We start from the raw sequence: 13812 nt of genomic DNA, 5'->3' as shown, positions 1-13812 counted from the left end.
AACACACCAATAGTACAGAAAAATTTTGGTTTTTTAGCAGAGATAATATTAAATTTTAGCTTTACATAAGCACATTATTGATGTTAAAGCTTCATTAATTAAAAAACCCTTATGACAATAAGTTAACTTTAGCCAGCTCAATTATAAGAGGTAAAATTCTTTCTTTCTCTCTTCCCATTCTGAAATAACCAGGACAAAATTATTTTCACTTCTCTTAATGAAAACATATATCCATATCTCATACCAATTAGAATTCTTTTGATTGGCAAATTTATGAATATATTTCATAATCTCTAGAAACATAGACTTTTTGACTGGTAAATATATTTCATAATATTTAGAAACGTGAGCTTCCTCAACATAACACATTTTTATTAAGAGACCCAAATATCTTTAGCTTTTCTGTATTAGGAAGCCCAAAGTAGGTAAAGTTAGATTCATTTAGCAATTAATATTTCAGCATTTTATCTTACTTGAAAATGATATAGATATTCAATAATTTTCATCTTTTTACTTAACTTAATAAAACTCTAAGGTTTCAAATTACCAAAACACTTCGGGAAACTATTTTTAAGTAAACATTTATTGCTGAAAAGTTTCACCAAAAACCTTTTATGTTATTTACTTCCATTTAATTTATTAATGCTCAATAATTATACTTAGACTACTTATGAAAATTTTATGAGACATTACATAAAGTCAATTATTACTCCCTATTTTCCTTAATTTATGTAAGCTTGCAATTTTTTAAGCCAATTAAACATAGCTCTTTATATAAACCAAATTCTAGTATTTTACTCTGGAGGTAGACATACATACGCATATATAGACAGACATAACCGGAGACTCGATAGTTTTGTTAAATATTGTTAGACACGAGACAGGTACAATAAGGCAAAACCCCCATTAATTTATGACGGTTGGAATAAGTTAAGTTTATTCATTCAGGTAGCTGAGGCTCTAAGATTTGTCTTTGTCCTTGACATTTTTGTTAAGGAGACTGGGGATGCTGCTTAGGCAAAGGAACTTTTTTAGCTTCTTGTGTTTTTAAAAAGCTTTCTTCTCTTCTCCCCCTCTTTTTTTTTGATTTGCTTAGCCTCAGGCAGTTGTGGGCCATGTTTACATTTCTGATTATCTGTTAGGAAGGCCTTGAAAGTTATTGAGAATTAGAAAAATCCTATTAGATTTCTCATTTTGCCAAATTTCTGATCATAGAGTTATTAAATTATTTTAACCATTTTGTCAGGTTCCAGGCAGGAAAAACAGTATGACATTTTAAAGAACCTATTCAATGGCCAAAAATTATTCATTTATTAGAAACTTCTGCTTATGAATCAAGGAATGCTTTCTACTGTCCCAGAGAGGTTTGGATTCCTTTTCTTATGATATATTTTTCTTATGACCAGCAACATAACAGACAGACAAGAAAAGGAAACAAAAGCATGGAATAATCAAATGGGTACTCACCCATTGGGAAACCCCCAGAGAGCTACCCGCCCCTAGGACACTTCTTACAAGCAAAAGCTGTGAAAAGTCACTCCTGAGAAAAAAGATTCTTCGGTGTGTGGTAACAAGCTTCTGTGGCATCTTGCCACATGCCAGCATCTGCGGCAATTCATCCCTTTGTGTGAAAAACCCCTTTCTTGAGGATGTTAGCTCTGAACTTGATACGGGACATCTCTTGTAAAAGTCTTAATCTTTTAGCAGGAAATGAAATGGAACATCTCTTGCAGAGATGTTCTTAATATTTTTAGTAAACCTAGTTAAGTTTTCTTCCCTCCTTTCTTTAGGAAAAAGGCTCTCTCCCTCAAATCCCTATAATTGTCCTGAAACTGGTGACTCAGATCCTCTGGCTATTGATAAAGGTCATCTGCCCATTGTTAGCAGAAATGGTGTTAAGCCAGACAGGGCCCGTAGAGTCTGAGAAGGGAGGGGACTTTAGGCCAAAGGTCTTTTTTTTTTTTTACTCTTTAAGAAATATATTAACCAAGCCTGTTTCCCTTTACTCACTTAACAGGCAAATCAATAATAGAAATTAATAGATATGTGGTTTAAATAACCAGTTTGTATCTTCTTTTCCTTCTCTAGGGACCAAGGCAGCACTTCAGCAGGAAACCCAAAACCTTGCTCTGACTAAGGCAGAAAGGGAAAGAGCTCCATGAAATCCCAATAGGCAGGGACTTTGACCCTCCTCAGCAGGAAGCAGATACAGAAGAGACCTCCTGTCCCTCAACATTCATACAAATAATAAGGGGGTTCATGGCTCTTAGAAAAGAGTTAGGCAGGAAAGTTAGTTAGGGGGTTTTGGGTCTGTCAACAAAGACATTGAGGTCATCCTATCCTAGAAGGGGTCCACCCTGATCTGCCCCAAATTAAGCAAGCCAGAAGTCATTTTTAGGCTAAAAGTAACTTCCACAAAGAAATAAGCAGGGAATTAGGTATTAGTTTAAGCCAGTCACTCGCACCTGCGCAACGAAGCCCCCAATGACCTTCAACTCACCTGAGTCTTATCATACCACCTTTATAATATGATGCATATGCCCAGAAATTCATTAATATCATTCTAACAGACTGAATTCTGGGAATGAACATGTGCAGAAAGCAAATGACTGAGTCCTGTCAATCTTAATTGTCAATCAAGGAAGCCCACCCCTCTAAGAAAAGTCACCAGCCATAGCAAATAGGGATAAAAACCCCAAAGGCTTTGTTACTAGGCCTTTTGAGCCATGCTTCTCTTGCTCGGGCCCACTTCCACGTCTGGAAGTGTATTTTCCCTTCTAATAAAGCTTTTCTTTTCTGCTGTATTTTGTTCGGTATCTTGCTCAAGTCTTTGTTTGAGACATTAAGAACCTGGACAACGCGCCAGGAGAGGACCCCCACTCTCCGGTGACAAGTTGATTTTGAAGGGAAGGTTTTAGTGGTGAGACATTCAGTTGGAATAATGCTTGAGGGGCTGACAGGAAAATGAAATGGCAGACACCAATTTTATTGCAGGGAGCACACTTCTGCTCTCCTTTTGCTCCTTTTCTGTTCCCCAGGGGACTGCATGGGCTCCACATATATCAGAGTGCAATAGTGGCAGTCACCCACACATGCGTGATACAATAGGTGAATTATGTTTACATAGCATTCTAAATCCGAAGTCCTATTCCTAGTAGGGAGCCTGGATCTCAGCCAGACCTGGGACCAGCCAAGCCTGGGCCCACAAGGGAAAACCTCTCTTGAGGGCAAAACCTTCTTAATCGCAAATAAATGTATTTGACCTTAACCAGAAAGGGAGGAAGGTTTGAATTTAAGATGGTTTTACAGTCATGGAGACAGCAGTCCACGAAATGGTGAGCACAAAAGAGGCTCTGTAGGTATTATACCTGGTTTCAGGGGGTGCTGGACCATGAAGGTGAGGTCACTTAGGCTTCTTTATAGTTACCAAGATATGTTAATCTAAAAATAAAAAGGCTTTCAACATGAGAGGCAACAAGCATATATTTGAGATTAAAAAAAAAAAAGAGAATAGCTATTTGGGAAGTACCAACTCATGCAGAAGCCCAAGTTATGTTCTGATTAGAAAACAAAGGCAGTGCGTATTTATGAGAAAGGGAAGGGGAACAATTATATCAATAAAAAGAAGGCATTTCTATTGGTGCAGATAACATTCATACACGCTAAATCTAAACAATTAAAAAATTTTTTCAGTCCAGTAGTGAAAATAACTGCTTTCTTGTTACCTTTGCAGACAGTTCTTTGGGGCACAATATTGCTTTAGGCCCAGTCCAAAGGTTATTCTGCCCTGTTTTAACATTTCAAAGGTTTAAGGCATAAGATGTGCATGGCAATCAATCCCTTTGGCATGGCAGTTCTGGCTCCATTTTAAAGTGGCTCCATTTATTATTATTTGATAAGTGTTGTTCTTCATGAGAGTACCCTTTAAAAAATTTTTGAAACAACTTATTTAAACTAACACAGAATTCTTTTTACTGAAAGCCCTAACAAATGCTGAATTGAAAAAAAATCACTGCAATTTTAAAAAATCCAAGGAAATACATGCCTGTGATTCAGATATGGAGAAGAGAATGTGAAGCAAGAACAATAAGCCTGGGAACTGAAACCAGAACAGTTTTGGGAATGGCTGCGAAGCCGGGAACAAGAACCAAAACCCAAACAGATCTTGGGAGGGAACAGCATGAAAGACACCCCTAAATAGTGCGTGAATGACTCAAGGGCAGTGGCTAATGGCTGGCTGGTCAGGAACCTGAGGAAAATAAAGTTGGAAAGTGGAGAGATGAAGGAGAGATATGTTCATAGACCTCTTGCCATGGGCAGAGCAGGTTAAGATACTGGTGTGCATGTGGATGTCCAGCAGAGGGTATCCATGTGATGGGGGCTGTACGTAATGCAAGTGGGGAAGATGCCTTGTTGGATGGTGTCACTTAGCCTCTCCCCAGAACTGCAGGATTTTCTCATGAAGACCCTATACAAAGGGCCTGTGTGATTAGATTAGCCTCACACCCCATTATCAGGATGATCTATTCATTCTAAGGTCCATGCCTTTAATCACATCTGCAAAGTCTCTGTTGCTGTGTATGGTAACATATTCACAGGTTCTGGGGGACTAGGGCTTGGACATGTTTCGGGAATCATTATTCTGCCTACTACAGCATATATGGTGTTTGAATAAAGAGCTTTAACCTTAGTCTAGTTAGTCTCATAAGGTGAAAAGGGAATCCTACATGGAGGGAGGCATCGTGTAAAGAGATTATGGCTAAGGATTAAGCAAATGATTACAGAGCATTATGAATACAGAGAGATCCATGATGCTTCACATTTCACTGGAACATCAGACAATAAAGACGAATGATCTTAAAAGTATCCACAGAAGAAAAACAGATCATCTAAAAAGAAACTACAGTTACAATGCAGCTGACTTTTCCCTGTCAATAAGCGGTAGCCAGAAGACAGTGAAATATCCTCATCAAAGGCTGAGGGAAAACCAATGTCAAATTAAGAATTTGGGACTGGAAAATTGATCTTTCAAGTAAAAAAAAGACACTTTCATGTAAATAAAACCATTTGTTTATTAGCAAAATACCTGCTCTAAATGTATTTTAAAAGTTTAAAGAGATATATAAGAAAGCAAGCAGAAAAGTTAATTGGTAATGGCAGGTTTATATAAATCAATGCTGTATTTATAAAATCTTAATAATGTGGAGTTCAAAGCACAGAAATAATATAAATAAAATACTTAACATGTTGTGTTATAATATCTTCACCTATCTTCCCACCCCCACCTAGGCTGTGACATCCTTGAGGGCTGAGTTTGAATTTTTAGTTTGGACTCCAATTTTTACACATAGTACTCAGAATAAAGTTGGTATTTAATTAACATTTACCAAATAAACGAGTTTCCTGCAAGTTGTTAGAAGACCAGGAATTGAGTAGAATTCAAAGGAGGCTGAAGGGAGTGACATCAAAGAAGATGGTGGTATAGGAAATTTCAATGGTCCATCCTTACACAGAACAATGAAAAAACTAGCAAAAACTGTCAGGATCAACTCTATGAGAACTCTGGAAAGTAATGGAGTGTTCATAGATACCACAAAAGTGCTAAAACAGAAAAAGGCAACAGAAATTCAATAGAAGAGCTTCGTGGTAACTTGAGTTACCCTTGGCCCATTACCCCTTCCCCAGCAGAGCTGTGCCCTTGAAGACAGTGCTACTAGTGTGAATTCTTTCTACCAGAGGGATCAGAGTGAACACTATTGTCAAAGAATTGTGATTTTCCTTTTTTCCCCAAGATATAAACAAAGCACAATTACAAGTTTATTGATTTTAGCAAAATAAAATGACTTCAGCAGCTTCTTAAAGACTAAACTTTCTTTGTCTCCAGAGCATTTAACTTTCTTTATTAACTGGTACATAAAAAAGTAGAAAAATAAAAGATTGTCATATTGTCCTTTGTATTTCTATTTTAATATATCAGCGTGGTAGTCTACCAGAAAGTAGTAAATGGCTTCAATTATGGAAAGGAAGGTATCTGACTTTCCTTTTCAATAGCTCCAGAAGCAAGTTTTTCTTGTTTTAAACTCAACTTGTAACAATCCTTGAAGTCTAGCATCAGTGAATATTTTGTTTGTTGGGTTCCATGTGCCATCTATAAATATAATTTTTTTCAAGGTTGTCACTTTGCACTTGCTGTCATTCTTTAGTTTTCTTGCATTTAATAGATGGCTCAGGGTCATTAATTTTTCTTCTTACATTATTTTGAATCCTTTTTGCAGATGAAAAGAAACATCTTTTATTAAGATAGACTTAGGTCCAGGAAAAACGAACACAACTTCATGTACTTTTTCTTCATATTCTGGAATACAAGGGCACATGTAAATATTTACAAATTCAGGTGCTAAGAGTTTTGCATGTATAGGAGTACTTTTGCCATCTGTTTTCTTTGGATGTTTAATGATGTCAGTCTTCAGGAAAGCTTCACAAGTGGCATCTGTTCCATGCATACGTTTTCAACTGGGACATAACGCATATAGCAATAGAACATTCTTGAACCACCACATTTCAGATGTTTTGATGAACTCCTTGAGATGCTTAGTATAAGGTTTTTATTCCCCTCCTTAACCGCCCCTCCGCCCCCAACTTCTACCTCTGACCTATGGATGTTGCAGTTTCCCCTTAAGAACTGGATCTCTGAAGGCAGGGCATCTCCTCCCACACGCTCACCGTGTGCACTGGGGCCTGGCACCCCTGGTGCACTCGGGGGGCCTGGTGCACCTGGGGTATGGTCCGTGGCTCCACCTAGGGCGTGAACCCAGGACCTTCTGCATGTAAAGCAGATGTGCTAACCGCTACACTATGGAGCTACCCCCTTAGTATAAGTTTTGAAGATCTTCTGCAGCTTTGGAAGTAGTTTGTGATTGTTGTAGCTCCTCAGATTTTTTTCCCTCCCTTTCCTTGACAAATATAGGTAGACTGAGAGACACTTTTCATTCAAACCACAGTTTAACATCTATTTTGAAAATACGTATCATAGATGCACCTAGGCTGAGGTGGAGGGACAGCACCTCAGGAGGTGCCAGAGACACACAGGGAAAGTCTTGATTGCATGGCTTCAGGGCGAGGGCTGGAGGGACAGCTACAATTGTCCCTTTGTTGAGCCCTCCTCCTGCTCAGCCTGTAGGCGAGCGCGATCTTTCCTGTGTAAAAAATTGTGATTTCCATGAATTCAGTAAAGTAACATGATACAAAATTAATATTCAGAAGTCAGCAGCATTTTTATACATCAACGATGAACTTGCAGAATTTAAGAAAACAATCTTATTTACAATTGCATCAAAAACTAAAATACCTGGGAATCGAATTAACCAAGTAGGTAAAAAACCTGTTCTCAGAAAATTATAAGTCACTGAAAAAAGAAATTGAAGAAGATACAAATAAATGAAAGCACATACCGTGCTCATGGGTAAGAAGGATCAACATCATTAAAATGGCCATACTACCCAAAGCACTCTATAGATTCAATGAAATCCCTATTAAAATACCAATGGCATTTTTCAGAGAGCTAGAACAAATAATCCTAAAATTTATATGGAATCATGAAAGACTGCAAATAGCCATGGCAATCTTGAGAAAGAAGAACAAAGTTAGAGGCATCACATTATCTGATATTAAACTATACTACAAGACTACAGTAATCAAAACAGCATGGTACTGGCATAAAAACAGATACATCGATCAATGGAACAGAATAGAGAGCCCAGAAATAAATCCACGCCTATATGCTCACTTAATATATAACAAAGGAGGCAAAAATATACAATGGGGTAAAGACAGTCTCATCAATAAATGATGCTGGAAAATTGGACAGATATATGCAAAAAAAAAAAAAGAAACTGGATTACCTTCTTATATTGTATACAAGAATAGACTCAAAATGGATTGAAGACTTAAATGTAAGATGCAAAACCATAAAACTTCTAGAAGAAAACTTAGGCAGTAAAATCTTTGATATTGCTACCAGTAATTTCTTTTCAGACATATCTCCTCAGGCAAGAGGAACAAAAGAAAAAATAAACGATGGGATTATATGTACAGCAAAGGAAACCATCAACAAAACGAAAAGACAGCCAACTGAATGGGAGAAGATATTCACTTATGGTGCATCTGATAAGAGGTTAATATCCAAAATATATAAAGAACTCGTACAACTCAACAACACAACAACAAAACAAACAATCTGATTAAAAAATGGGCAGAAGAAGAGATATTTCTCCAAAAAGGAAATACAGATGGCCAATAGACGTGAAAAGATCATCTGAGAAATGCAAATTAAAACCACAACGAGATATCACCTAACACCTTTCAGAATGGCTATCATCAATAAATCAAAGAACAACATGTATTGGCGAGGATGTAGAGAAAAGGGAACCCTCAAACACTGTTGGTTGAGATTGCAAATTGGTACAACCGCTATGGAAAATAGTCTGGAGGTTTCTCAAAAAATTAAAAATTGATCTACCTTTTGACCCAGCAATTGCACTTCTGGATATTTATCCAAAGAAAACCAAAACAATAATTCATAAAGATCTATGCACCCCTATGTTCATGGCAGCACAATTTACAATAGCCAAGATATGGAAGCAACCTAAATGCCCATCAACAGAAGATTGAATAAAGAAGTTATGTTTCACATATATAATGGACTATTACTCAACCATTAAAAAAAATGAAATCCTACCATTCACAACAACATGGATGGACCTAGAGCTAAATGAAATAAGTCAGACAGAGAAAGATAAATACCATATGATTTCACTTATATGCAGTATCTAAGGAACAAAAGGAAGAAACTAATCAAAAACAGACTCACAAATATAGTGAACAATTTGGTGAAAGACAGAGGGGCGGGGAGTGGGGGGACTGGGAAAATAGGGTTAAAGAAGTAAAAATTAGTAATTGATAGATGGTCATGGGGACGGGGAGTACAGCAGAGGGAGTGCAGATAGCATTAATGTATTGGCTATGTGGAGAGCCAGAGGAGAGAAAGAGCAATTAGGGGGATTGTTTTACAAACTATATAAATGTCTAACCAATGTACCGTATTCTTGAAACTAATAATAAAATAAAATTAAAACTGCATTTCTAGCAAAAAAACCCAAAAAACAAAAAAAAACCCCAATACACACACACACAAGAATTGATCTGGTTTGATCTGTCAGGTGGCTCCCTACAGGATGAATGTATATGGCTTATCTTTATTTCACCTAACTCAGAGCTCTCTCAGGCTGCAGAAATTGCTAAGGCAAAGGGCATTTGTCAAAAATATTTAAAGGCCAATGAACGAGCAGCTGTCATTTGGGCCAAAAACATCAGACATGCAGAAAAGCCTGGACTTCCAAATGTCCATCAGCCGATGAAAGGATAAAGAAATTGTGATATAGTTATACAATGGAATATTATTTAGCCATAAAAAATGAAGTAGTTATACATGCTGCAATGTGGGTGAACCTTGAAAACTATGAGTGAAAGAAGCTAGACACAAAAGGCTACATATTGTATGATTCTTTTTATATGAAGTATCCAGAAGGAGCAAATACATTTAGAAAAAAAGCAGATTAGTGGTTTTCATGGGCTGGGTGTAGTGGGGCATGGGGGGTGACTGCCTAATGAGTGAGCAGTTTCCCTCTAGGGTGATGAAATTGCTCTGGAACAATAGTGGTGATGGTTGCAAAACATTGTGCACATACTAAATGTCACTGAATCATATACTTTAAGTGGTAAAATGGTAAATTTTATGTTATGTGTATTTTACATCAATTTAAAGAAAGAAGCTGGGAAATATACTCCAAAACATTTGTATGGTAAACTACTAAGATTTGTTTTAGAGTCTGCACATATGTCTTCTTTCTTCAGGACTTCATCTCCTAGTTAGAGCTCACCCTTGATCTTCTGCTTGTAGAAAGCTGTCTTTCGGAATATCCTCCTGGATCGGCAAGGTCTAAACCCCAAGATGACTTTCTGCCTTGGATCCAAATACTTGAATGCAAGGCTGAAGATAATTTTCAGTGGGAGCTAGGAGATTATCCAGTTAGTAGGATTCAATGGGAGTTCCAGTGATTGGTCTTAGTGTTAGGGATGTCATGTTTGCCTGCTCACAAAAGAACATATGGTTTTCATATGTGCAGGTGGGATCCTCAGCAGAAGACCCAAAGATAGCTCTAGGAGCACCAAGCACCTGTGCCTTGCTGGTAGCTGAACAACTCACCCACCTGTCACCCACAACCAAAGAAAGATGGGAACTCTTACCTTGGTCTATCCTTCAGCAGTGTTCTACTGGATGTGGGCAAACTGTGAGTGTGACTGGTCCTGGGATCTCAGTTGATCTTCCCCCGTTGTGGAGCTTCTGTCCCTATGGCTCATGCCCAGGTGGGTTTTACAAGAAGCTGTATGTCCTTTAATTCTCAAGGCTAACATTTTCTGTGAACCCAGGCCAAAGCTTTAGGTTCTCAGGAGCTCAATTTATGAAGCTTTGAAAGGGAAGAAACCATCCACTCTCTTAGGTGTGGTGGGATAAAAAATATACATTCATACATATGTGTGTGTGTATGTATGTGTATATATATATATATATTCAGTTCAAAATAAGATTTATTTAGTTAGTAATTTATGAATATTCTGTCTCTGTGCTAATATTGCACAGTCTCTTTACATTGTAAAAATTTTCATTTTGTATTTCCTGTGCTTCCCAGGGTCATAACATCTGGCAGTCATCCTAGAAGACATTCTCATGAGGACCAGGGATTTCGATGTTGTACTCACATGCGGGATGATAAAAAAATGTTCAGAGGATAGGTCATTCAAAGAGCCACTGGAATCAAAAAGAAGATCCCATCCCCAAATTCAGACAGTTTTGGAATCCTTTGAACAGCAACTGTGCTTTAGAAACAAACATACATGTATATTAATAAATGCATACATTCATATATAATCATATGCATGACAATCGGTAATCTATAAATTGATCGTATTCTTTGTGTTGCCCTTATTGCTCAGCCGCACTCTGTAACCAAGGATGAGTCATGGATTGTGGAGGAAGAATTTCCTCTTCTCCTCCTTCTGAGGAGACACTAGTAGGGTTTCTGTCCTGTGGAGTCCAAATGAGAGGTTTTGAGTCAGGTTGAGGTAGGTAGGAGATCTGGACTTCTCTTTATTATTACTTTACTTCAAATGTTTTATTTTGAAATTTAAAATGTTTTTCATATTATAAAAAGAAAAACTTATTCAATCACTGAAAAGTTTAAAATGCACAGAAGAAATGTAGAAATATGGCTTCTCCTCAAAAAACATTTTAACTATTACATTGTTGAAAACTTCATAGACTCCAGTGCGATGGCTCTCTCTGGAGCTGCCTTTTATAGTGGTCCTGATTTTCAAAGTGTTTATATATATTAAATATATGTAATATAATAATTAAAAGTAATAGTATATGTAACATTATATAAATAAAATTATGTAAAAATAACAATAAATGTATATGTATGTGTGTGTTCATTTTACAAAGTTGCATTTGTACGTTATGGATTATTTTAAATGTTATTTTCCGAAAAGTGTTATTATATAACAAGTAGTTTTATAAACTCTGCTTAAATTTTAACACCACTTTTACAAAGCTGAATACCATTTCAAACGATGGAATACAACCAGACCTTTTCCTATCCATCTGCTTTCATTTCTTCTTCTCGTAAATAATGATGTGACAAGTCTCATTTTGCATAAAGATTCCTGTATACTTGGGATATTTTAAATTGATAGACTACTCAAATGATCAATATTCGGTCAAAGAGTTTAAATATTTTTATACCTTTTCATACATATGGTCAAATTGTTTCTCTAAATTGCTGTACTGACAAATTTATTCATTCATTTAACACATGTTTATTAGGCCCCTTCTACGAGCTGGGGATAATGCTGGGGATACAGTGGTGAAGAAACAGACAGGATCCCTTGCTCAGGGAACATATCTATATGTTCAGTGATATTCACTGACAAACAAAATTTGTTACAAGATCAGTGATAATTGCTGTGGAGAAAAACATGCCTGGGCTGGAAGATTGGTGGTGGGGGATGGGGCAGGTCATGTCTTTCAGATAGTTTTGGAGACAACATTTCTGAGGACTTGACACCTGCACACTTGAGCAGAGCCCTGAGTGGTGAGCGGGGCAGCGGTGTGGGTCCCTGGAGGGGAGATGCACGTGGGGAGTTCCAGCAGGGACTGTTATTCAATATAACATTGGAGATCCTAGCGAGTGCAGTCAGGCAAGAGAAAGATATAAAAGGCATCCAAATAGGAAATGAAGAAGTCAAACTGTCACTATTTGCGGATGACATGATTCTCTATATAGAAAACCCGAAAGACTCCACAAGAACACAATAAGCAAATACAGTAAAGTTTCTGGATACAAAATCAATGTTCAAAAAGCCATAGCATTCCTATAGTCTAATAATGAATTGTCAGAAAAAGAAATGGAAAAAATAATTCCTTTTGCAATTGCAACAAAAAAGAATAAAATACCTGGGAATAAATCTAACGAAACATGCAAAGGACCTATATAATGAAAACTATAAGACGCTATTAAAAGAAATCAAAGAAGATACAAAGAAATGGAAAGATATTCCATGTTCTTGGATTGGAAGATTCAACATAGTTAAAATGATCTTATTACCTAAAACATACAGATTTAGCACAATCCACAATAAAATCCCATCAGCATTTTTTAAAGAAATAAAACAAAAAATCACCAGATTTGTATGTATGCACAAAAGACCCTGGATGGCCAAGGCATCCTGAGAAAAAAGAACGAGGCTGGAGGCATCAGTCTGCCCAACTTCAAATTGTACTACGAAGCGACAATAATCAAGACGCATGACATTGGCAGAAAAAGACACACAAACCAGTGGAACAGAATTGAGAGTTCAGAAGTAAACTCATGTTTATATAGGCAAATATTTTTCAACAAAAAAGCCAAAAACATACAGCGGAGAAAAGAAATCCTCTTCAATAAATGGTGCTGGGACAACTGGAAAGCCACCTGCAAAAGAATGAAACTAGTCTGTTGTTTATCACCACACACCAAATTAACTCAAAATGGATTAAGGACCTGAATATAAGACCTGAAATGATAAATTGCATAGAAGAAAACATAGGAACTAAACTCATGGACCTTGGACTTAAAGAGGATTTTATGAATTTGACCTCAAAGGCAAAGGAAAGAAAAGCAAAAATAAATGAATGGGACTACATCAAACTCGAAAGCTTCTGCACAGCAAAAGAAACTGTCAACAAGGTAAAGAGACAACCATATCAATGGGTAAATAAATTTGCAAGCAACACCTCAGATAAGGGCCTAATATACAAAGAACTCATACGACTCAATAACAACAACAAAAAAACAAATGATCCAATCAAGAAATGGGCAGAGGACCTGAACAGACACTTCTCCCCAAAAGATATACAAATGGCCAACAAACATGAAAAGATGCTCAACATCACAAGGTACTAGGGAAATGCAAATCAAAGCCACGATGAGATACCATTTTACACCTGTTAGAATAGTTATTATCAACAGGACAAGTAATAACAAGTGTTGGGGAGGATGTGGAGAAAAAGGAACCCTCATGCATTGCTGGTGGGACTCCAAATTGGTATAGTCACTATGCAGTCCCTCTACTCGGTATTTACTCCAAAGACTTGAAAACACATATCCGGAAAGATATTTGCACACTGATGTTCATAGCAGCATTATTTACAGTGTC

The 13812-nt window shown here is 37.1% G+C and overlaps 1 pseudogene; it reads right to left on the bottom strand.

The window, feature by feature from the left end:
* Positions 1–5670: 5670 nt before the first annotated feature.
* Positions 5671–13812, bottom strand: part of LOC120615894 (tRNA-uridine aminocarboxypropyltransferase 1-like) — a 54885-nt pseudogene continuing 46743 nt past the window's right edge.

Source organism: Pteropus medius, unplaced genomic scaffold (genome assembly GCF_902729225.1).
Source record: "Pteropus medius unplaced genomic scaffold, Ma_sr-lr_union100, whole genome shotgun sequence".
Classification (NCBI taxonomy): domain Eukaryota; kingdom Metazoa; phylum Chordata; class Mammalia; order Chiroptera; family Pteropodidae; genus Pteropus; species Pteropus medius.
The sequence above is the reverse complement of the archived record's forward strand: the minus strand, read 5'-3'. Positions and strand labels throughout refer to the sequence as shown.